This window comes from Venturia canescens, chromosome 3 (assembly GCF_019457755.1).
Source record: "Venturia canescens isolate UGA chromosome 3, ASM1945775v1, whole genome shotgun sequence".
Taxonomy (NCBI): Eukaryota; Metazoa; Arthropoda; class Insecta; order Hymenoptera; family Ichneumonidae; genus Venturia; species Venturia canescens.
This window is the reverse complement of record NC_057423.1, coordinates 2974558-2995879: the sequence shown is the minus strand read 5'-3', so window position 1 is coordinate 2995879 and position 21322 is coordinate 2974558. Positions and strand designations below refer to the sequence as shown.

Genomic DNA, 21322 nt, shown 5'->3' with positions numbered 1-21322 from the left:
AATAAAAAATTGGTGAATTGCAAACGCTTTTTTCGTTCATTTCGTTGGACTCCAACGTTGGAAACTTCAGCGTCGTACTTTGTAAAGACCTATATACGTACTCGGTGCCAGCAGATACAGTACAAATATCATTTGCTTTCGTTAAATTTATTCCAAAAGTATTTTTCATCTGACATCGCGAGTAAATTTTTGGACGGAACTATCCGGGCTACGCTTCAACACACAGAAAAGGTTGCCTATACGGACGACATTCGCTTGTTCGCTTGCAAAATATATCGTATGCAGCCTAAACCTTCGTACTTCTCGAGACCATATCTGTCAAACTAGATGGTCAATCACCTTGATTTTTTTCTGTGATATCCTGCTCTAGCTCCTTCTCGTTGTTTTTATAAACTTCCTAATTTTAGTACTAGCGGCAGAATTAATAATGTACTGTTTGCCTGTGCATGGTCCATGTGTTACGTGTTAATTGAGTCAGCTTCAATTACATATATCTCGGATTCGGGATGGTGAAACTTGATAAAATTTTATAAAGGTGTTGTTTATATGTTAAACAATACGTGTGCCAAATTTAAATGATTTCCTAATTTAACTGCCTCGTGGAGGAACCACCTTAAACTTCTGGCGGAATATGCCGATGACTCGCTGTCTCGAAATGGAATATTTATTGTTGAAGTTCGCAATTTTTTGAAAGCTTCGAAAATGAATATCTCGATTACCAGGCTTAAGTTTGCAACGGATTTAAGGAAAAAAACATTTGTAATTGACTAATGTTTTATTTAACGAAACCATTGGTGGAAAACCCACGGATTGCAAATTCGATAGAGAACTTGGATGACGCTGAAGTTTCCAACGTTGGAGTCCAACGAAGTGAAATAAAAAAATAATGAATTATAAATGTTTTTTTCCTTCATTTCGTTGAACTCCAACGTTGCAAACTTCAGCGTCGTGAACTTGGAGGATTACTGAAATCATTGGAGAGCTTGTTTACATCATTTCGTTGGACTCCAACGTTGCAAACTTCGAAATCATACGATTTATTGTAATCGGCAATGAAGAAGATGAAAGAAAAGGAATTTTGGCGAACCTGGAATTTCTCAAGCTCCGCGATTTCGTGGAAGAAAAATTTTTCTTATCCACAATCGCGCGATTTTAATCGCACAACGGATTCGATCATGACGCGGTTACTTCGTGCGGAAAGGACACTCGGTACTCTCGGCACCTCGAAATAAGGACTTTCCGGTTGGAGGGGTCGCGAGCTGTGACCTTATCAAGTTGAACCGGTCCGCCGAGACGCTCCTCGCTCCTATTTCCGTAATAATGTGACCCGAAAATTTCAAATGCTCAGTTAATAATACCTCTTCGTACGTTCTCAGCCCGAACTATAAAAGCCTGAGAAAAACTCGTCTGGGGAAGCCCTTCGGCTTTTTTGTTTCATGAAAATCCGTCGCGACCCACGTTTTCGGGACGAAGTATAATCGGATTCGAAGCATAATCAGATTTGCGTCAATCGATGGGGGGAGGCTGCGACGAGGAAAGTTTCGGTGAGTCGCGAATTCCGAGATCTCGTTTGGCGAGGAAAACCTGAATGGCCGGGCCCCTCGACTCTGCTTTCCAGCTTTTGTCGCGACCTCCCCCATTCAACCCCATTTTTCCAAAAGCTTTTCGAACCCCCCCAAAAAGTGTGTGTTCCTCCTTCCTGTGCGTTGTTACAAGTCCGCTGCATCAGCCGGCTCCCACGCGCTGCGGAGATCCGTCCTCGGCGAGTTTCTGTATCAACTGTGCCGGCGAGTGCACTCGCATCGAGATTTTTTTCGCCAGCGCTGCGCAGCGCTCTTCTCACGCTTCCCTCCGCTCGTTCGCTCGCACTCGTGTGTGCTGGCTCTCGAGATAATACGCTTTAGCTACTCGATCCGCGTAAACTTGTTGCATTATTCATTCGCCGGCTCGGACGAGGGGAGAAACTGCACCAACTTTTTCCGACGCGCTCTCGTCACTGCGTCAACAATGATCGTTGTTTTCTCGGGATTCTCATTCGAAAAACACGAAATCGGTGAACTCTCGGGGTTTTATCGAACTTGTGAGAATTTTAATCAATCTTCTTCCCTCCCTCTCGGCCCCGCATCGGGCGCCGTCACGAGCGGGATTTTCCTCCCGGAAATATAAGAAGATGAATAATCGCCAATTTTTCCTCCTCATTTCTCGTATTCCCGGCTTTACCGAACACTCTTTTACCGCTTATACAGCTCTCTTGATGCGTATACATTATGCATACGTATAGGTTCGCCCCGGAGGCGACGCCGGAGGGGGAGGGGCTCGGCAAAAACTTAAAATTCCTCGACGGCAACGCCAGTAGCTCCAAAGGATTATACCGCAGGCGCAACTCCTTGTTATGATTAATGGACGATCTTCGCAGCTCGGGCGAGCGGACTTTTAAATTTCCCCTTTTTCCGCGCACACGTACGCGGGGGCGCGCGAGTCCGGCCTCACTGGCACATCCGCGAGGCCTGGAGGGAGCGAAAATTCCGCGGAAAAGTTGGTAAACAAGAGTGTGAGTGTGCATATGAGAGATGGAAGGGGGCGAAAAAATGTGCAGTTTAATTGCGCTCTCCGAATGTTCTTTTGATTAATTTATTGCAGCCCGCGTACGCGGCGCTCTCTCGCGTTATTGCTTTTCTCATTTCATCCGCTTTTCATCCTGCTTTAACCCGCTTTTGGCGTCGCCAAATTATTTGCTCGCGAGTCCGTTGAGCTTCAACGAGAATCACGCGACGTCGGACGGCCCCAAAGGCCGGGAATTTTCACTGAAACGCCAAAAAATTTTGTAAAATCGTCGAAAATTATCGCGGCCCGAGTATTTTGAGAATAAATAACTGCACGAATTAACTCGTGCGCGATTCCCCATCTCGATAGTGGCACGTCGCCTGTTAAAAAACGCTTCGATTAGATCCGTGCCGCGTTTGATCTCGCGGACCTTAAAAAATCGAAGAAAATTGTTGAATGACGCGCGAGTTGTCCTTTACGAAGAAAAATCTCAAATATAAAGCTGACCTGAGAGCGTTGAGGAATCTGAAGCATGACGCCCAAGTAAGCATCGTCGGAGTCCACAAATATGAACGAAAAGAATATTGGAAATTCTCCATTTATTTATTCGACGACTCGAGTGGGAATGAAATGTTGGAATTACTGAAATTTCGAAGAGCTAAAATCTCGAGTTTATAAACTTCGAATGTCAATAAAGAGACAGATGAATTCGACTAGAGCTTTTAATGTCGAATTAAATAAAGTAGAAACTTCAAGGTTCGAAGCACGTTTACATCGAAAATAGAATGGAACAATCGCCCATAGAAGGACGACTGAAATATCGATTTTCCGAAAATTCGACTATCGCTCTTTCGATTCATAATATAATACAAACAGCAACACTGCGAATATTCGCTATTTCGAAAATATAGTAACGAAAGACTGAATATTACTGAGGTTGAATACTGAAATACCGAAAAGTCGAACGGTCAAAATGACGAAACGCTAGAAAGTCGACCGATCAAAATAAAGAAACGCAGCGGAGCTCAAAATACCCGCGTCTCACTTACTCAGACCGGTGATCTCCAATTTAAAACATCGCCATTTTGACTTTCGCCTTTTCAGGCCATCGCTATTCCGCATGTCTAAGTTTTACAGGCTCGAAAAACTCACTTTCGATTTTTCCCTACTCAGTATTCTGGTCTGTCCATAAAACAATGACGCTGAAGTTTGCAGCGTTCGAGTCCAACGAAATTATGTAAAAAAGCTCTCCAATAATTCCAGCAATTATCCAATTTTGTTTCATACCGAATTTGCAATTTATGGTTTTTCAACTTACACCAATGATTTCGTGAAATTAAAAATTGGTGAATTACAAATGTCTTTTTTTGAAAATATGGACTTTTGGCGTTCGTATGATCTGTTAAAATTGCATTCGAAGTGAAAACTATTGAAATAAGAAAGAATAAATAAAAAATTAAAAATTAAAAATCGAAAAAAGCAAAATTCGACATTCTTTCCTTCGTTTCCCTGCACCCTAAAGTAGCGACCTCCAGCTTCATCCTCAACTGCGTACACATGCACGCCCCAAGGATGTCCCGCCATCATCGGAGAGAACCGCCAACTGAATACGAATAAAAATAAAACTGTATAAGACGTTGATTCGTGGGCTAAGAAAAGGATTCAATAAAAAAAATGAAAGTTCGAGAATGAATAACGAACGAATCGGTGTACAGCTGCGTGCGAGGTGAAATGGTCGAGCCCAGAACGACGGTCGCATGCAATAATGTAAAGAAGAGTGCACGAGCTAAGACCGCGAGCTAAAATGTCAGAATTTTATTTTCACTGTCGATAGGAATAAAAATAATGCAGTAATGACCCCTGAAATTGCGAATCGTACAGGTATGCGCGCGGGGGGTCGAGGGGTCGGAAGAATGAAGAAAGATAAAAAGAGAGAACGGTATTGACTCGATACATAAAATATGAAGACGGCGTAGGTATAGGAGGCTATAACGTCGGTTCGTATTACACTTGTTCGTTGTTTTATTTCTCCATATTTTTTTCATTTTTTTTTTTTTTTTCATTTTTTTTGTTTCATTCCATTTCTCATCCCCAGCAATTTATCTACCTCCGTCTTTGCCTGCTGGCTTCGTTATTCGAGTGGTCTCTTCGTCCCTCTCTTCCCGGTCTGCGGGCTCGCTAGTTTTTTCATCTTTTCCTCATTCTGGCGGGCGGTCCCCGCCCCTCTCTTCCGCGGCTGCCTCTTTCTCCGTCTTTCGATCTCGCGGGCGCGGGCGATCGGTTGGGAAGCGAACGCGGCACAAAAATATGATAAAGGGGGTCGATCGGCCTCTGCTTCGTCGTGGCACGAGAAAAGTCTCGGAGCCGTTGGTATTTATATACGTGCATAAAGAGGGAGAGAGAAAGAGACGCACACAGACAGGCGCGGTAACACTTTTATACTTGGCCACACATCGGCACCCTGCTCGTATAGATGCTCGTATTTATAAAACGGTGCAAGCGCGGAAGGGATGAAAGGGGGGGGGGCGAACGAAGTTACGGATCGCGGGGGTGGGGCGGAAAGAGGGCGAAATCGACGGGCAGACGAGGGGGCCACTTTTTCCAGTCTCACGTCTCTCTTTCTTTCGCAATTCCCTCACGTTTTTTATTCTTTTTCATTCTTTCTCTTTTCTTCTAGCCCCCTCATCCGAGGCTCGATCCTCCTCCTCCTCCTCGTGGCGGCCTCGCTCTCGCACACTGTCCTGCTCGTCCGAACTGACGTCACCCGAGCAACCCCCTTCGTTTCTCCTGCCCCTCGCACGCTTTTCAACGAATAATGCAAATTGATTTTGCGCTTTCACGAAAGTGAGCCCCGGTGGGGGCCGCGCGGCACCACCCGCCAATCTCCTTCCCAACCCGCTCTCTCTTCCTCCTCGCCGATCCGCGCTTTTTCCGCGTTTTCACTCCCCCCTCGGGCCCGCAATTTTTTCTTTCGTCCCCGTCGCCCGTTCGTCCTTTGCTCTCTCTTCGCAGCAACCCCTGCCCGGTGTCGGGAGTAATGCTTTTTTTACTCTCTCGCTTCCTATGAGAGATGAGAGAAAAAGCAATTTACGTTGTGTGACGTCACAGCCTCCCTCCCGCCCCCACCGGCGCACGGTCTCGCTCCACGTTTTTCGGGAAATAAAGATCGATGAACTCCATCGGTTGCTATAAGACTATAAGCTCTCGTCTCTTTTATTTTTGCTTATGTTGTTCCCTTCCTCCGGCGCCCTCTCCCCTTCGGATCGCGATCGTGTCAACGACGCGACGAGTCGTTGCTTTTTCACAGAGCGCGAGCACCACCGGCCCCCGGGAACAAAGAGAGAGGATGGAAATTGATTGGGGGCTGAAGGAAACGAGCTTCGCGGACTCGTAGAGAGAAAAAAGCCTCCGCGCTCGGAATTTCGTTGGTCACTCTCGCGATAAGGAATTCTGTCGACAGAGACTCCGAGTTCGTCAACGATTTTTTCCTCCCATTTGACAACGAACGTTTCGTAACACGAGAATCCGCCATTTTTGTGTGTCCCGTTCACCGACATCGGTCGAAACAACGTCCCCCCTTTTGGCCTCGAATTTCCTCGAGGTTGCGCTCGCCCGAAGTGATCCTGGACAAGAAAATCAACGCCGGAACATCCTTGCCGTTTTCTCGAGCCACGCGAACGTGACCGCACCGCGCGCGTCGAAATAGTCGACGAAAATTGGCCGGGACTGTCGCGAGGGAGTGAAATAGTGGTTCGCGGAGGAATATTGCTTTGGCACGTATGCGTTATGGCCTATGAAGGACTGCCCGGGGAGAGGAGAAGCGTCGCAATAACGACGTTTAACTTTGTGAACATAATCGACTGCTGGTCGTTACGGGATAAAGAGAGAAATAATAAAAGTCGAGAGCCAAATAGCGACTATCGAGGATGCGCGCTCCAACATTTCCGACCAACTTATGGCTCCGACACGACTCCGGGACGACGAGCCAGCACTTTGGCAAGCGTTCCAGAGCTCCTCGCGAGGCCCGAGCTCTTCCCAAAGTTTCTCCGGCCCCCCCGGGAGCAGGGAGCTCGCGGAGCTTTTTCCTTATGCCGAATCCATCGAATGTTTTGGGCTCCCGCGAATCCGCTGCTCCGGCCTCGCCTCGGGGGAGTGCCGCGCACCCCTCCGATCATTAGCGACTCCCCGCGACGATAAGTCCGAGATGAAATCTCTTCGGAAGTCTCTTCCGCGGGACTCGCCGATCCGGGGGCTCCCTGCTCGACCTGCTTCTTCCACGAGTCCGACCCCGAGCGCCTCGCATTTGTTTTGATGCCGACAGGAAACGTGGTGCGCTCTCCCACCGTTTTACCCTGGCATGAGCTCCTCGTGGCCGAGTTTTCGACTGCGTTTTCCCTCGAGAACTTGAGCTCGAATCCGGAATCTAAATTCGCACGGTGTGGGCGGTTCTTGTGTCGAAAGTCTCGGGTTTTTCGATCGTGGAACGAGCTCGATGACGCTGCTCCCAAAAGCGCGGATAGGAGGAGGATTGCTAACGGGAAAAAAGTGGAGGAATTCGAAGGCAATTGGAGGAAAATGGGGAGCAGCGAATGGAAGAAACTTCGGCCTCGAAGGCTCAAAGTTTCCAGTCATTTTTCGATTCGTCGTACAGCCCGAAAGTCCCGAGTGTCTTTCGACAGAGGGCGGCGCGTACGTACGTGTATATTCGGTGAAAAAAAGGGGGCACGAGAGTCGAGCGAGTTGGAAAGAAAAAAGGTAAAAGACGGAAAAGGAAGAGGCCGAGGGTGGGAGAAGAGGAAGAGAAAAAATGAAGGAAGAAGCGGCACAAGCGAGGGTCGAAGAGGAGAAGAGAGACTCTCGCGATCGATTGTGGTCGGCTCTCGTGCTTCGGGGCATGCATCCCTTTCGCTTATACTGAAAATATCCTCCTTCGCGTCTTGTTTTTTCTTCCTCCTCGCAGGGAAAAACGTTGGCAAAAAAGAAATGTGACTTGAGCAGCGCCGCGAGGTCGAGAGGCCACGAAGGAAAGGCCTGAGAAGTCAAACCGCGAACGGAGCGCGGATCTGACAAAAATGAGAGAAAAGAGACCAAAACTGGCGAGGGGGCTCTGCACGACAAACGGAGAGGAGGCTAAGGCTTGACGCGGACGAATGAAGCGTCTCGTGCACTTTGAGCCCTGCAAGAAACACGCTGCATTTCCTCAGCCACTCTCCAAACCGATCGAGCTCAACGAGGAGGCCTCGAGAGCAGGCGCCGAAGTTCCCTCTTTTTCTTCTCGAAACCCTTTCCGAGGTATTCCCCAAGTTCATTTATCCTCGAATTCAACTTTTTATATCCATCTATCGACTCGTGAATACGCGGAGAAGACGGATTCGTTTTCGATACTGAGGAATATTTTATTTTTCAAGAATTTTCAATGCATTCAGGCACCGATTACAAACAGCATAGTTTTTTTCAATTTTCCTATTTTTTCGTCCCTTCAATTCTCAACAGCTTTGCATACCAAAAGTGGGTGGGGATCAAGTGTTGGAATGACTAAAATTTCGAACAGCTAAAATCTCGAATTTATAAACTTCGAATGATAATATGGAGACGGATAGATTCGACTAGAGCTTTGAATGCCGAAAATAAATAAAGCAGAAACTGCAAGGTTCGAAGAACGTTTACATCGAAAATAGAATGTAACAATCGCCCATAGGACGATGGTTAAAATATCGATTTTTCGAAAATTCGACTGTCACTCTTTCGATTCATAAATTACTACGGTCAGCGATACTGTGAAAATTCACAATTTTGAAAATATAATAACGAAATACGAAATATTACTGAGGTCGAAATACTGAAACACCAAAAAGTCGAACAGTCAAAATAGCGAAACGTTAGAAAGTCGATCGATCAAAATAAAGAAATGCAGCGGAGCTCCAAATACACGCGTCTCACTCACTCACTTACTCAGACCGGTGATCTCCCGTTTTAAACATCGCCATTTTGACTTTCGCCTTTTCGAGCCATCGCTATTCTGCATATCCAAATAGGCTCGAAAAATTCACTTTCGACTTTTTGCTACTCTATATTCTGGTCTGTCTGTAATACAATTACTCTCCATTTTGAATTCGAAAATATGAACTTTTGACATTCGGATGATCTGTTAAAATTGCATTCGAAATGAAAACTATCGAAATACATATTTTCGGGTAAATATGAATTGAAAGAAGGAATTTTTGATTAAATGCGCAATCTGCTGAATAGTTGATCGGGAATAAGAATTTCGAATAACTTATTTTTCTCCAAACTGATATCACAACTTTTAAAATTTCGAAATATCGACCGTTCTACAATTCAGTTATTCGACATATTGAACATATTGAATAACTGAATTGAGCCTTTCTAAAAGTCTCAAAAAGAAATCCTCATTTTCTTGATAACCTGCTTTGCCGAAAGAAAAATTGGAGCCCGGGGCCGCAGGTTGCGGTCGAAAAGTGACGTTCCCGTTCGCAGATACCGAGCGGCACAAAGGAGGGTCTGAAAAGCAAGAAAATTCGGATAGCCTGAGTAACGTTAGTCGAGGAGACGGAGCGGAGCGTTTTTAAACGATTATCACAGGCGCGTATGCGAATATTGCGAAAGTCTGAAGAGCGTGGTAGAGGGAAGCTCGATAACTGCCGGATTTTTATGGAGTTTAGATTAATAAAAGTAGAAAAAGCGAGGAGGAAGGAAGCCAGGTGCGGAGGGGGGTGTGCGAGGGAGGGAAAGCGGTCTCTCGAACGAAAGAGGATTACGGGGACACGGTGGATAGCGAGGCGGGTTTCCCAGACGGCAAGAAAAACAGTGGAATTCTTTGTCAGAAAAGTGCTGAAAGGGGGGAGTGTGCGCGGGGGGTTGGGAGTCGAGGCATCGGACTTTCCGGGAAGCGAAGAAAGCGGAGGAGCGTTGAAGAAAAACTCGACGAAGACTGATCGGCAGCAGGGGCTGGCTCGGAGGGGGGGATCGTTTCTCTCCAAGGGTGCAGCAGGGCTCGCAATAGAGCAGAGAAGTTCGGTAGTACCGCGTCAGCGGGGTTGAGCCAACTTTCGCTATCTCAGTTTCCTCCCGCGTCGCCGCCGCTCTCTTATTCTCATTTCGTCTGACGTTTTTTCCAACTTTCCGTGCTCCGAGTCTTGCTGTTCGTTTTGTGAGAGCTCGGTATTTCGGAGAGTCCCCCGTGCACTCGGGAGTGCTCGTGGCTGGAGAAAAACAGGAGCAAGTATTTTTTCGCAAACGGGGAAGAGAAGTAAGAATGGGGGAGGAATGGAGCGGAAAAAATGGGCTGCGGAGAGGGGAGCGATCGTATAACGAAAAATGTTCTTATTTACGGCACCATTTCCGCTCTCGGTATTTTATGTGTGCGTTTGTCTCTCTCGCTTATATACATTCGGTCTCGTTCCTCGCGCCCCTCTGTTTGGCTACTCTCGCCCTCTCGATGCGACTTCTCCTCCGGTCCGCGGGGGGAGCGAGACCCCTTAGCGGTTCTCGGTTTGTGCGCTCTCTCTCCTTTCCGTCGACTGCCGCGGTCCTAACCCTTCTCGACCCCCTTCGCGAGTTCTCGAGCGCGCGCCCTCGTTGGCTTTCCCCCCCCGCGGCGCGCTCGTCCCGCGGTCTCTTCGTCATCCGAAAGTCTGATCTATTCCGTCTTTCGGTGGAAAGTCCCCCGAACGCAGGTACACACGCAGCAGCGCGTAAGTGGAGGAAGGTGGTGGAAAAAGTGGTTGCGAGCGGCAGCGGGGGATCGAGAGGTAGCGAAGGGAGGCCGTACGACGGGCCACCTCTGTCGTTGGGTCTCGTTCCCTCTCCGAAGCGGCGGGGGGGGGGGTCGTACCTCTCCCTCGTCGGATTAACCGTCGCGCGGGTGGAAAAGTCCTCGGTAGTGTGCGTGAGAACGCGCGTGTGTCGGTGGGCGAGTCGGGAAGAGAAAAAAAGGTTGGCAAAAAAGGAAGCGCGGAGGAAGCCGGGGGAGGGGGAGCGGGCCGTAGGAAAAGGGTGAGAAAGATATCAAATTCCCCCCTCTTATGGCCGACTCGGCCTAAGCCCCTCCAGGCGTCGTTGCTTCCTCGGTAAACGAGGCGCGCTGCACCGACACACGCGGGCTCGTACGTACGTAGAGACGGCGAGAGAGAGAGAGAGAGAGAGAGAGAGAGGAGCACGCGGAGGAAAAAAGCCGCGTTTCTTCCGGGCGTTCCCCCCTCCCTCGAGGAGGCTTTTTTCCCCCACTCGAGTGTCTACCGCCACTAGACGGCTGAGAGCGAAGCCGCAACTCCGCGACTCGTCGTTCCTCTCCCCGCCTCGCGTTTCCCTATTTCCCTGGCCCCTTGCCCCCTCGGGTGTCGCGACCTCTTCGTACACAGATCCCCCGAAGCCCCCGACGATGTGTCGGAGGCGCAGCGCGCCCCGTCCTCGCACACCTCCACACTTATTCCCTTTCGTCCGCGTCTTCTCCCCGAAGCCTCCCCTCCTTCCTCTTCCCCCCCGCCCCTTTCCTGTCCTCCGCTCCCGTTCCTTTCCTCCCCACCTTCGCTGCCTCCACTAGCGAGACACGTCGCTAGCCGCGCCGCGGCCGAGCGAGAGAAGAGGCTCCGACTCGCGGCGAGGAACACCAAGAAGCGGGGGAGGACCGCCCGAGGCGGCTCTCCGGAGCCCGCGGACACCCCGGGAGAGGGAAATCACAGGGGGAAGGGGCTGCGTGGCTCCCACTTTAATGTTACATTAATAAAAAGCAACAATCAATATCTTGCCGGTTTTAAATTTTCATCTATAACAGAATTGCCGAGCGAAAAGAGAGCGCGCCCCGCGCTCGCACGGCCGAGAGTACCGACGAGATATACACGGAAGAACCGACGGGTACGACGACGACGCCGCGCTAACGCGCTAGTTCCATGAACGGAGGACACGAGCGCGGGCTCGCTCTCTTTTCCTCCCTCGTCCCGCGCTCCGCGCCCTCCTTCAAGCTCTCTTTCTTCGCTCCGGCTCAGCCTCGCTATATCCACCCACCAGAGTGCGTTTCTGCTAGACGCGCCTCTCCTCCCCCCCCCCCCCCCGACCCACAACTCTCTTCCTATATTATTTTCCTCCCCCGCCATATCTCAGAATCTCGTTGCCCTCTGTACCACACCAGAGTACACCCAATTGTTCGATCAACTTTTATGTGCTACGGCTCCGCGCGAATCTCAACGCTCTCCGCATCTTTTTCATCCTCCTTTTCTTCGGGATCATATTTTTTCGTGTCGTTCGTTATCGCAGTACGCATGCTCCTCGGCATTGGACAAACAATTGTTTAATTACGTTCTCTCAGCCTCGACGACTTGTCAACCGCGCTCGGTCCTCTCTCACTTTCGTATCGCCCTCTCTTCCAGTTTCTTCAGCCCTTCTTACCGCCCGTCTTCGTACTCGCTTCACCGGTGACATGTGCTGAGACTCGTTGTGCGTGATCCCGCTTTTTTTCCCTTTTCTTTTCACTTTTTTCTCATTTCAAACAGTTTTGTGACGTTTATCGTACTTTGTGCTCCGACACGTGCCCCGCTTCCGGCTATTCGTCACGGGCCTCGAACTCCGCTGACAGCATCGAAGACCGCACTCTTCTTCGTTCTTCCTCGCCCACCCTCTCGCACCGTCCACCGAGACTCATTCATTCCTCTTGTTTGTGCCTTCAATCCCACCGCGAGTGTGCTGCTTCACAGCGAGTGTGGACTTGGGCACACGAGCATCCAACGCTTCTCACGCCGACGAAGATCCACCAGTGAATATTTCGGATCCCCGGCCTGCCAAGGTGACTGCCGACTCATCCAAGGTTTTTCCATATTCGTTTTTGACATTTTTTTTTTTAACCCGTGCCAAAAGTCAGCAGGCATTTGGGTCTTTTCAGATCGCTCTGAATTTCTTCGTCCCACGATCATTTTTCAGTTAAAGTTGTCATTTTTTCATGAGATTCTTGCCAAACAATTTTCTACGGGGAAGTCACAAAAATTTTCGATTCCTCAGATTTTTTTAACGACTCGTCACACTCGCAGAGAAACTCGTTCAAGATTCCGAACGAACATCGCGAAATTTTTCTTCTACGATAACGTCATTTTAGAAATATCAAAAAAAGCACGTCCGTGTCCGAGAAACTGATTCACCGTTTGTCTTCAACTCTCATGAAGTTGAAGTTTGCAACGTTGGAGTCCAACGAAGCGACGTGCAAAAAAACACTCCAACGATTCCAAAAGTTCTCCGATTTCGTTTCCTACCGATTTGCAATTCGCAGTTTTCCAATCTACACCAATAGTTCCCTAATAAAATATCAAAAATTAGCCACCTATAAATATTTTTTCCTCAAATTGGACCCCAACGTCGCAACAGCCTCACAAATTCTCAAAATCCCAGAATGAAATGACTAATCATCCAAAAAAACTGAATCCCCCAGCGAGACGAATTTTCGCTTTTTTCCCTTGCGTTGGGAAGCGAGACCGAGATGCGAAATTCGTAGGAAAAATATAGCATGATTGACCCACGTGAAGCACAATAGTTTGTAAACATCGTGAACCACATGGCGAGAGTAAAGTTGAGTCGTCGAGTGCGTAGGTCAGGTTGTGCTCGTTGTGTACCTGCGAGAGTAAAAGCGTTCTCGCTCTCGACTGTGATGCAGAGCACAAGTATCGAGATTTACGTACATGCGCATGGAAAAAAAACACACACACACACGAGTACTTACGCACGGATGTAAATACACCGAGTTGTACTTCGCCCAGAGTAACGTGTGCAACAGTAACGGGAAAAACAGCGCGAGGGAGCGAGAGAGTAAAAATATGTGTAACAGCGCGCTCGTCGCTCGTCGACGAATCGCCTCCCGACACTATCACGTATAGCGTACGTGAGCACGCGGCACGTTCAGTGATGCGTATATATACACTTACATATAGTCAAACATCCGTGCATTACACATGCATATGTATATAAGCGCGGGCGCGAGGGCGGTGGCGGCATGTCGCGGCGGAGCGGGTGGCTGACTCGAGTTCTCGTTGCTTGAATGGAACGGCCCGTAGTAAGCGGTCTCTCGCTCGGCCTCTTTCTCCGTCGCTCGTTCTCTTTCGACGAGTGCTTCGGCCAAACGAGCTTCATATACATATCGAAGTAGCGGGAGAGAGAGAGAGATTTTCTCACTGCGGCGGTACGAATTGTCGTTGGTTCACACAACTGGTAAAAAGTGTTTTCGGAACGTTCGCGACACGAGCGCCGGTGTGCCAGGGGCGGGGGGCGGTGAAGCGGAGAAACGGTGAGCGAATGAGAGACAGTGAGCAGCGCGCCGCGCGGCTAGAGCGAGCACTCGAGCGGGGAAGAGAAGCCCCGCTTCGATGCGAGCGAAGACAACGGCACGCACGCACATTTTCCACTCGTGTGTATCGCTCCGTGTAGTTTTTCTGTGTTTGTGGCTTCGTCGCTCGAGAATACGTACGTGTGCATGCTGCGGATTAAAAAACACGTGTGTGCGCGGATTTGTAACCTACGCTACGCGTACGTTTGTTGCGTTGCGTTCGCCCGTTCCCGCGCAACGTCACCGCCCGCCCCCCCGACCCTCGAGGGCTCTCGTCGACTCGCTACGTCACAAACGCGCGCGGGCAAATGTCCCGCGAGAACTGAGAATGTGTCGAGGCTCCTCTCGCTTATTTTTATTCTCAATATCATTGCCTGCCTCTGTGTGCCGCTGACGAACGCCGAGTCTACACTCGTCCACGCCTGTGCTTATATCTCTGTGTCGACGCGCGTGTCGCTTACGCGTGTGTCTTCGTGCGAAATCGAAATTTTCTTTCTCTCGTTAGCCCGCATTTTACGGGCCTGGAAAAATATCTGCTTTCTTTTTCTTCTTCCTTTTCAATTCGTACGTTCCTTTTTGTTCCTTACTTCATTTATTTGCAATTACGGGCCCCCGTACACACGTGAGATCGAGCTCAATATCTAGGCTGACGCGATCTCTCTAATGAGTGAGTGCATTTATATCGGATTCGTGGAATGGAATATGTATTTTTTCTCTCCGTTTTTTTCTTTTTCACAGCGACGTGTACTCGCTTCGTAATAACTGCTGTCTTATGAAGTATTTGAAAGCGGATGTCACTCGATTTCTATTTGATAGACGGCTCGTACGTACCTGCGTTTCCGTACGTATCGATAAATCCTATTATTATTTTCCCTTCCACGTTCCGGCTTCTATTTGCATTCACGTTAATTTCATTAAAAATCGCATCTCCATAAAAAGAGGATTTTTCAGTCAAATTTTCCCGATGTTTTCGACCGGAGCTCGTACGTTTCGTGGAAGTGTCGTTACCACGAAAATTCCAAATGGTTTTGACGCCGCCCTACCACGAACTGTGACACGCTTCCGCGAATTCGTGCCCAAGAAAAATGTCGTTGTCGCTCGAAGCTTGTGCAGTTTTTATTGAAAAGGTAAAAAATAATAATAATTTCTGTCTATCTCTTCGCGATTTCATCGAGTATGTTTATTTTGTTTTTTTTTTTTTTTTTTTATAAATTTTTTATTATTTTTCATTCTCCCCGAATATAGCTCGCAACACGCAAATAAAACGTCCTGAAAATTGGCTCGCTTCACGCGATATTCGCGTCCTTCTAGAATTATCCACGTCGGTGAATGTTACACCTTCTCGTGTCTTAATCTCGAGCGAGGCGATGCATCGATCTACCGGGTGTCTCGACGCTACTTTCATCCGCTTCTCACGGTCCGCGGATTCTTCTTTGAGCTTTTCACGAGTGAATCGAATTCTCGTTAAATCTTCGCTCAACAGCTTGTTTACCTGAAACTTTTTATTCCGCTCGGCGCTTACCGGAAAAGGGTGCTTTTCTTCGGGGTGTTGGCGAGTGGAAAAAATCTTGAACATCGGTTTACCGAACTGATGCTCGACTGCGCTGCGCGCGAGTGCGTGAGAAATAGCTGAAGATCCACGATTTTCTCGAAATTTTTCATATTTATTGGGAAGAAAAAATGCAAATTCGCGACGGAGGAAATTTTTGAAAATTAATTTAAAACATTAAAACGAACAGCAAACACAAAATACGAGGCTAAAGAACTCAACTTCGATTTTTTTAAGGACAGAAACAAGGAAAGGGAGAAATTGAAAGGGTTTTTGAACCGCAGGCCATTTCTCGGTTTTTATATTCATTGATCCGAAAATTTGGCTTGCACAGGGTTCGATCTCGCGGAGCAAAAAAAAGACCCGCAAAAGGACGATTCGTTCGACGTTTCGAAGCTCGCACGTGGGGAAGCTTCGCGGCACGCTTCCCTCGGAATTTTTGAAAAAATCATCTCCCACTCCTCACGTTTTTCTAGAGCTAGACACGAAGCGAAAATCGTATTAAGAATAATTACGTAATCTTAGCTACCGGGTGGTGTTATTCCGAAGCTTACTAATCGGCCCAATTTGACGCTGAAAATTTCTATGTTTTCACTGAAAAGCCTGAGAATTACGATCGATGTTGAGCCTCGCGTTACGCCAATTTTTTTCTCCGACTCGGTGCATCGACATGATTGTCAATTCAGAAAATTCGCCCGCGCAACGCAATCCGTGTCTGCTAACTCGATTTTAAAATGAGACTAAATCGCTGCGTCACAATATTTTCGAGTTTCTCGGTTATTGATCGAAAATCATTTGTAAAGTTTCGCTCGTGCCCCGCACAAGAAGGGTGCATCCACTGACGCTGAAACCCAACGAAACGATCTAAAAAACTCTCCAACAATCCCAGTGATTCTCCAATTTTTTTTTCCTACCTAATTTGCAATTCGCAAATAATTAAGGAAGTTGAGGCATTAGGGCGAAAATGATGTCATCGCTTTTAAACCGATTGCATCTTATAAACGACGCTGAAGTTTCCAACGTTGGAGTCCAACGAAATGAACGAAAAAAACGTTTGAAATTCACCAATTTTTTATTTCACGAATTGTTGGTGCAGCTTGAAAAACTACGAATCGCAAATTTAGCAGGGAACAAAATAGGAGAATTACTGGAATTATTGGAGAGTTTTTTTCGATCATTTCGTTGAACTCCAACGTTGGAAACTTCAGCGTTATTCTTATAAAGCGAAGAGTAAAATTTTTAGGACTGTCGCCGTCCGTGTTTTCGACTGAGCGTTCACCAGTTTTTCGTCTTTTTTTCCCAACTCTTCTTTGAAGTGTATGCAACATTGCCAAACTGTGTAAACTGGCCTAACTTTTGAAAATACAGGGGTGGGGATCAAATGTTGGAATAACTAAAATTTCGAACGGCTAAAATCTCGAGATTATAAACTTCGAATGATAATATGGAGACAGCTAGATTCGACTAGAGCTTTGAATGCCGAAAATAAATAAAGCAGAAACTGCAAGGTTCGAAGCACGTTTACATCGAAAATAGAATGTAACAATCGCCCGTAGGACGATGACTAAAATATCGATTTTTCGAAAATTCAACTGTCACTCTTTCGATTCATAAATTACTACGGTCAGCGATACTGTGAAAATTGTTAATTTTCAAAATATAATAACGAAAGACCAAATATTACTGAGGTTGAAATACTGAAACACCAAAAAGTCGAACAGTCAAAATAGCGAAACGTTAGAAAGTCGATCGATCAAAATAAATAAATGCAGTGGAGCACCAAATACACGCGTCTCACTCACTTACTTACTCAGACCGGTGATCTCCAATTTTAAACATCGCCATTTTGACTTTCGCCTTTTCGAGCTATCGCTATTCCGCATATCTAAATTTTATAGGCTCGAAAAACTCACTTTCGATTTTTTGCTACTCCGTATTCTGGTCTGTCTGTAACACAATTACTCTCCATTTTGAATTCGAAAACATGAACTTTTGACATTCGGATGGTCTGTTAAAATTGCATTCGAAATGAAAACTACTGAAATATATATTTTCTGGTAAATACGAATTCAAAGAAGGAACTTTTGATTAAACACGCAATCTGCTGAATAGTCGATCGGGAATATGAATTTCGAATTACTTATATTTCTCGAAACTGATATCACAACTTTTAAAATATCGAAATATCGACCGTTCTACAATTCAGCTATTCGACATATTGAACCCCACCCAGGTACCGGTCATAACTTTTAGGTACAAAAATGACTGTACGGCCTCAACTTCCTTAATTTTGTTGGACCCCAAAGTTGCAAGCTTCGACGTCGTCACTGACAGATACGAATAAAAATCGACGAGGAGCCCGGTTCAAATTTATTAAACCGACAAAAAATGTGCCCGTTGCGATAAAACCTTGAAGCATGATGTGTCCAATAGTGACACCCTGTATACCTTTATAAATACATGAAATATAAGAGCAGGCGTCGAAGTAGAGCTCTTTCGATCGTTCGACTCCTCGCGCGCGCTCTTTCCGCTCTCGATTCCCGACTCATTACTCCTTCGAGCTTCCCGCACACCTCTCCTTCGAACATCTCTTTTTGTACCGGAAGTTCTCGCGCTCCTACGAGCGAAACGAGACGTCGTCGAGCTCGAACGCCCTCGACCTCGTACCTATCCCCGCGTTTTCATCCGATACGTTCGTATGAAAATCATACGTCATACGCCTTGCGTATGCTTTACGAGCTAATATCAAACCGCCTGGCTCTGTATATCTCTGTAATGCGCGTATTATACGAGAGCGCGCGCGGGTAAAATTTATACCCGTGCGATCGAGCCCCGGTACGGAGCTCGGGAACGCGAGCGAAATTAAGATGAGGATTTATCTGGAGATTCTCACCGAGGGTGAAAAAACGGCGTGCGACGCGCTCGGTTTTCATTTGCTGCTGGTTTTCAATGCTGAATTCGATCCCCGTTCGTCGGGTCCCGTGCTTCCTCGGTCAAATTTCAATTCCTTCGAATCTTTGACATCTTAATCGATTATTCAAATTTCACCATTACGTTGGGAGCTGTGAAAAACTAACGAGGGAAAATCTAAACCGCTTTCTTGCTCGTCCGTTTTTACAGCGAGATTTTTGGTTCCTAGAACGGCGTCGGATTCTCGTATTTTGAGTGAATCTTTTCCGAGACGAAAAAGGCGATTTTTCATTAGAAGACAAATAATTTGACACTTCCGATGACACAAGAAAGAGAACAAATACGAAAATGAAATTTCGTTGACTCGAAGTGAACGAGGGCTCGACGCACGTTTGAAGAAAAACTATAAAATCATCTGCTGGCGTAAAGATTCGAGTACTTTAACGAACAAGGTTGATTCAGTGCGAAGCAAAGTTCAATTGAAACGATAAAATCGTTTTTATCGGGTGGCCAATAAGAACAACGCGCCGTGTGTACACGTCGAACAAGTGGGTACACAACTCGGTTAACCTCAAGTGTACAATTCCCGCAGTGGATAGACCCTTTGCCACGTACCGAAGCTTTCCGCTGCCTGCGCGAGATTCCCTTGACGGGGTATGGAGAGAGGGCTACGAAAAAAGGTGGGAGCGAGAGCGCGCGTTGAGAGGAAGAGAGCGAGCGTTGAATTCCCGGCGTATCTCTGGTCAAGGACCGAAGTTCCTCGGGAAGGCGGCTGCCGAGTTGTAAGAAAAAAAGAGAATAAATAAAAAACGCTTGGAGGAATTCTCCTTGTGTTGCACTCGGGGTTCTTCGTCCTCGAGTGGCGAGGATTGCCGAGGGCACCTAATGCTCTTACACACGCACGCACGCGTGTGCAGCGGTTCATCCGCGTGTACTAAGAGTCACGGAAAAACAAACATTAATACATATTTAACATATAAATATCACTCGTTCTTCGCCCTCCGGCGAGAATTCTCGGTTCTCTTGTTTTCATTCGTGCTAGCATCCTTTTTTTTCTTACCATTTTCTTTCCTCTTCGAGAATTGCCCGTTTTTGCGGTATTTCCCGCGTCGCAATATCGCCGTTCTCATGCCTCATTCCACGCTCCTTCTCGACGGGGATACGCGAATGTGTACGCTGTATTTCTCGTACGTGTCTCTCGCCACGAGTTACAGGCCGAAGAAGGTACATCCGCGTAACGTACAAAATATGCTCGATGTTAATTATACCCGAGACGTACGTATACAAAGAGGCGAATACGGAGACCGATTTATACGAAAGACACAGGCGTCTCGTGCACTCGAACGGGGCTTGAGCACAAAAGGATATAATAAAAGTACAAAAGAGAAATAGAAAAAGGGTGGAGGAGAGAGGCTGCTCGAGTGTGCGAGCTGAGAACACACGCTTGTCGCCACAGCCGCATGAGGCCGAAGCCCAGTGGCTCCTCGGCCGGCCGAGCGGTGGGGGGAGGAGTTCTCAGCTCGGCCGTTTCTTGGCCCGCGGCGCTGCGATCTCGCAAGGGGTTGCAGTGCAACAGAAGCGCCCACGGAGGACGCGGGCCTTCTCTGAGGAGTGAAGAGCGCTCTTTCGAGCTCGAACGCCGCGAAAATGTCGTTTTGTACGAGTGCTTTCCCCGGGGGAGGGCCGAGACACAAGTTTACACGGCGCTCGAACGACACACGCCCTTTTGACATTAATTTAAGTGTGTGTGTATGCCCGTACCGTTGTGACTGAGCGGAGACGAATAGCGAAGGTGTGGAGACCTTTTGACTGTGGCGGAGTCGCCGCGTAGCAAAGGTGACGCGGCACGGAAGAGGTTAGCGGAAGGGTGTCGAGGTATAGAGGGAGCGGAAGACCGAGAGACGCGCTGAAAAGAGAAGGAACGATGGCGGGGGAGGGGAGAGGGCGCGGGAGAAAGGAAGGAAGAGTTTCGAGCGCGCGCGCGGGAGGAGAAAACAGATTTTTACAAAAAAGCACGCCGTCGCCGGCGGCAGACGTGTGGCGGTGGTGGTGGTGACGGCGGCCCCTTTCGTCGCGGAGAGAAAGACGGACGGAGCGGCGACCTCGGCGATGATACGACAAAAAATCAGATGCACGGCCATTGGCTGTTCTCAATTCGAATTATTGGCTTCCCCGGTCGCCGTTCGTCAGATCCTCCCCCGAGCTGCGCTCTCTTTCTCTCAAACTCGAGCTCATCCGCGTCCTCCACAGCCTCATATTCCGCTTGCTTTATTTTACCGATTCCTCTTTCTCGCTCCGCCACGGAATTGAGACAGAACGAGACGGCGGGAAGCGCTGCCTCTTCTCTCTCGCGAAATATTCCTTTTGCTTTCTATCTCGGGCTTATTTCAACCCCGCGGTTACCTTTCCTCCCGCCTTTTCTCTCGTCCTTTCTCACTTTTGTTTCTCCTCCAACGCTGCTGCCCCCCGTGGCCTCATCCCTTCGCGACTCCGCGCACGTTCTTCCACCTTCCCCGTTTCTCTCTCTCCCTCTGCAGAGACCGCCGAGGAGGGCCGAAAAAACTTTGAAAAAGTGATGAAAAAAACCGAAGAAAAAGATTGAAAATAAGAGAGAGAGAGAGAGAAAGAGAGAGCGAGAAAGAAATACGAACGGGAAGAAAAAAGAAATCCAATTTCGTTGCTATGGCGACCAACGCGCGCCGTGCGTCGACTTTGATAAAGATCCCCCCCCCCCCCCCCTCACCTTGCTCTCTCTCTCTCTCTCCCCTTTTTCAACTCCTCGATACCGAGACCCCCGACAAACCTTCACAGTTATGGACTATGGACATCCGTACTACGTACGTTTTTCCCTCTCTCGCTCTCTCAATCACCGTTCTCTCGATATTCCCTCGCCCCCCCCTTGTTCCATCTCTCTCTCTCTCTCTCTCTCTCTCTCTCTCTCTCTCTCTCTCTCTCTCTCTGTACGAGAGAATAAAAAATGGGAGAAGACAAAACAA

The 21322-nt window shown here is 47.9% G+C and overlaps 1 protein-coding gene across 6 annotated transcripts in view; it reads left to right on the top strand.

The window, feature by feature from the left end:
- LOC122408429 (uncharacterized) overlaps positions 1-21322 on the top strand; it is a 91355-nt gene that overhangs the window by 18907 nt on the left and 51126 nt on the right. The window contains exons 1-2 of one of the 6 annotated variants that reach the window (XM_043415210.1): positions 14282-14431; positions 14819-14994. The exons of 4 other annotated variants lie outside the window; for them this stretch is intronic. The gene's annotated coding sequence lies outside the window, so the exon portion shown is untranslated. Of the gene's footprint in view, positions 1-12074; positions 12344-14281; positions 14432-14818; positions 14995-21322 lie in introns of those variants that run through there. One more of the 6 variants, XM_043415213.1, reaches the window with a different exon arrangement.